General features: G+C 31.4%; 1 pseudogene; it reads right to left on the bottom strand.

Annotated features, from left to right (window-relative positions):
• Positions 1-1,181: 1,181 nt before the first annotated feature.
• Positions 1,182-3,013, bottom strand: LOC136203871 (probable polygalacturonase At3g15720; annotated as a pseudogene).
• Positions 3,014-4,456: the final 1,443 nt, after the last annotated feature.

Below are 4,456 nucleotides of genomic sequence, written 5' to 3' on the forward strand. Positions count from 1 at the left end.
TGACAGAACAAGGGAAGAGGAAGGAAGAAGAAAAGGATGAGGAGTTTTTTTTATTTTCTATAGAGAGGATTTCAGTTTTTTCTCAACTGCTTAATAAAACACATCAAGTTTTGCTTTCTATCAATTAGATCCTTGAACTAAGTAAAAATCAACAATTAAATCCCTAACCTATCTTAAATCGGAAACTCTAACTATTTGATAGAGGCTGTAATAATCTTTGTATTGGTTCAAAATGAGTTTGGGCAAGAATGTCTGAAACTGTTTAATCGAATTATTATCCTTGAGTCCTCTATTGAATATTTTTTGTTTAGAATTTGGACTCTATTAATGATTTTTAGCTAGTTCATGGATCTAATTGATGATTTTGATAGTTTAGAGTCTTAATTGAGTTTGAGGATCTAAATGGATGTTATACCTAAAATGTTTATAATAACTAATTTTTTTTGTTATATAATAATGAGCAAATACTCAAGTTAAATCACTATTTTTTTACAATTAAATCATCACAACATAAATTAACCACAAAAAAACTACCATATAATAAAGATTGAAAACAAACCGTACAATATTTACAATATATATACTTTTAATATGTTCACAAAAGTTGTTTGTAGAGTTAGTTTCATCAACATATAGAAACAAATTTCCTATTTACTTAACAAAATATATCCAAAAAGCTCTTTGGATTCTAATCTCTATCTTGAACCCAAAAGATAGAGACAACTTTCCTATTCACCTTAAACTAGCATCACATGCCATTTACTCCATAACACTGACCCTATGAATCGATTAAAAAAAATGAACCGAGCTAGCACCATGAGGCCCAAACCAGAACATATACCACCAAGTTTCTCTTCCTCTGTCTCTCTACTGAAACAAAACCACATATCCTTACATTCACAGTCAGAGCATCAACAGAAAAAGTGAGAACTAACACATACCCTTAATTGGCTTTTGTTCAATTCACTGATAATTTCACTTCTCTGCAATAGAAAATAACGAGTCAAACACTAATTGAAGTAACATTTGGGCGAAAACCCAAACATTGACACTGTTTCAAAAAGTGCCTGTACAAAACCCAAAGAGTGTGAGAAGGAGGCAGATCACAACAAGGGATTGAACAGAATGAAGTGCAAAGCATGGGATTGGAAATGACAAGAGTGTAGGAAACAACATATTTTTCACATGTAACAGTTTTGGGCCTTTTGACCCATGCATTTGCTGAATTGGTTATAATTTCCATTAACATGGTTACAAAAGGCATGAATCTGCTTTCCCAGGTTGGATGAGCTTATGTTAATATGATCCATTATTATATTACCACAACCTATTTTATCACAATCTAATGTAATTGCTTGCTTGCTGATGTTCCTTTAACTCCACTATATATTATTCCATTCACTTTTACTGCTACACCCTGCATTAAATAAAAAAGAAATATTTATATGTATATTAATAAATTAAATCAATTTTAACATAGTTTTATTATACCTTTTCTGCACATTTGTGTCCGTTGCAGTAATGTTGATCTATTATGATAGGGTTTTTAGAGTTATGAAGTATGATATCTCTGAATGAAATCTGATTAGCATGCCCTGATCCTCCCTAGATGGACCAAATAAATAAATAAAATATTATGTTAAATCTAAGTTATTAATTATTTATTATGAATTATTGTTATACTTACCGGCCATGTTTTGATTCTTACACCATTTTGAGTATTAAGGAATGTACAATTACGAACATGAACCTGGTCCACGATGTCCTTCACTCCGTGATCTCCTAAGCTCCCTACACTATATATTTCCATATCCAAAAAATAAAATAGATAAATTCTTAAGCAACAAATCATTTTCATTATAATTACATGGCTTAATACATCATTTGCCCCCTGAACTTGTCCAAAAAGCTTGATTGGCCCCCTGAACTTTCAAAGTGTTCTGATAGCCCCCTGAACTTGCATAAAATGTTCAGTTAGCCCCCTGAACTTGCGTAAAATGTAATCAATTGATCACTCGGCCGTAAAAGAGTAAGTTAAATGTGGAAGATATATTCCACGAGTCTTTAAAAAAATAAAACGACCAAAATCGGAGTATACGATTCTAATATTAGAGAAGACAAGTTGTATAGTTGAGCAAACAATAACTTCATTTTTAATCTATTTTTTAATTATGTAATAACATTCTAAGATACGTGAAATACATCTTCTGCATTTAACTTATTTTTTTACGACCGAGTGATCAATTGATTACATTTTACGCAAGTTCAGGGGGCTAACTGAACATTTTATGTAAGTTCAGGGGGCTATCAGAATACTTTGAAAGTTCAGGGGCCAATCAAGCTTTTTGGACAAGTTCAGGGGGCAAATGATGTATTAAGCCTAATTACATTTAGATAATTTAGTGTTAATTTTTAGTAATATTTTTCTACTAACCTAATTCCGTGACCTGGTCCACATGTAACTTTGGTGACATTGATAAATGAGCAGCCTCCATTGATAGCAATACAATCATCACCTGTCACCAAAAAAAAAATAACAATAATAATAATTATTATTATAAAATATCACAATCAATTAATAATATATTTCATGAAAACAAGTAAAATAATTAAATAAAGAATTACCAGTTCCTATAATAGAATCGGAAATATAAACGTTGTGTGAAAGAGATAGATCAATTCCATCAGTATTGGGACTATTTTCAGGAGCAAAGATATTAATATTAGAAATAGAGACATAGTTGCATCTATTTAATCCAATGTGTGCTTTTGGACTGTTAATATATTTTAGTCCACTTATTCCAAGATTGTTGCAGTTTCGAAATTGCAAGGCCTGCATCATTAATTTGAATTTCAATTAAATTTAATTAACATTATAATTATCAGTTTTTCCATCTCCAACTGCTCCAAAATCTTTCACATTAAACATAATCTTCCCATCCCCAATGCTTACTAAATTAGATGTAACAATTAAAAGTACCCAAATGAAAGCTTGAAGTATTAAACCCTGCATTTTAATTTTAAGAAATAAGTAAAACACTAAAATATTCTATTACAAAATGAAGAAATAGGATCATTTACTCATATATATATATATATATATATATATATATATGAGATTTTTATATACTTGTTCTCACCCATTTGACTTGTTACATTTTTTAGTTGGATTTCTTATGGATTTAGTTTAGTTCCTAAAATATATGTTTCCTAAAATTCTAGTTGGATTTCTTATAATTCAGATTTTATTATATTTAATTACATATTATACTACTAATAGGGATATAAGCATATATACAATGAATTAAATAGGTTAAAATAAGTTGACTGTACTGAGATATCTTATGGATTCTGAATACCACAGAGTAATCAGAAAAATTCACCAGACTTGGTAAATTTTGAATAAACTTTTCACTGCAGAAACAATCTTTGTAGTTACTAGTTTCCTTATTATATATGATTCTATTGGATCAATGATATTAGATTATGTATCCCAAAAAAATAATATTAGATTATCTGAATGGAAAAATTCTAACTGTATTGATGTTAATTAACTAGTAAGAAATAGGATGATTTGACTTGTTACATTTTTTTCAATCCAAATCCTAAATTTATAATTGGATTTGTCGTAATGCCTTGAATCAGTGTTTCCTATTCGGAGTAGTATTGGATTTCGGATTCCTAGTTGGATTAGGATCATGGGTTCCTAGTTGGATTGGGATCATGAGTTCCTAGTTGGATTGGGATTGGTATCATTGGTTCCTAGTGGGGTTAGGATCATGGGTTCCTAGTGGGATTAGGTTAGATTGGGTATTATAAATACCCCATTATGTAACCTAATCATTGTAATCTGATTTTCACCTCCTAATAATACTATTCTCCTTCTGCCCGTGGACTAGCCAACACAATGTTGGTGAACCACGTAAATCTGTGTTTTTCGATTGCTTGTTTATTTATCTTTCATTAATTCCGCACAACAAACTGGTATCAGAGCTTTCGGTTTCCGATCGGGGTTTTTGTTTTCTGGAGAGAAAGATGTCTGCGATGAACGTGAAAATCAAAAAGTTTACTGGGAGAAATAGTTTCAGTCTATGGCAGATCAAGATGCGGGCTTTGTTAAAACAACAAGGTTTGTGGACGCCATTGAAGAAGGCAACGGGAGAAGTCACTGATGAGATGACGATTCTGGAAGAAAAGGCACATTCAACAATTATATTGTGCCTCACAGATGACGTCATCACTGAGGTCTTAGACGAAGAGACTGTTGCCGGTCTGTGGATGAAGTTAGAGAGCTTATACATGACAAAATCTCTAACGAAGAAACTTTTTCTGAAACAACGTCTGTTTGGCCTGCGAATGCAGGAAGGTACGCAACTCAGGGATCATTTAGATCAATTGAACACATTATTATTAGAATTACGTAAAATTGATGTGAAAATTGAAGATGCTGCTTTGA

Source organism: Euphorbia lathyris, chromosome 8 (assembly GCF_963576675.1).
Source record: "Euphorbia lathyris chromosome 8, ddEupLath1.1, whole genome shotgun sequence".
Classification (NCBI taxonomy): Eukaryota; Viridiplantae; Streptophyta; class Magnoliopsida; order Malpighiales; family Euphorbiaceae; genus Euphorbia; species Euphorbia lathyris.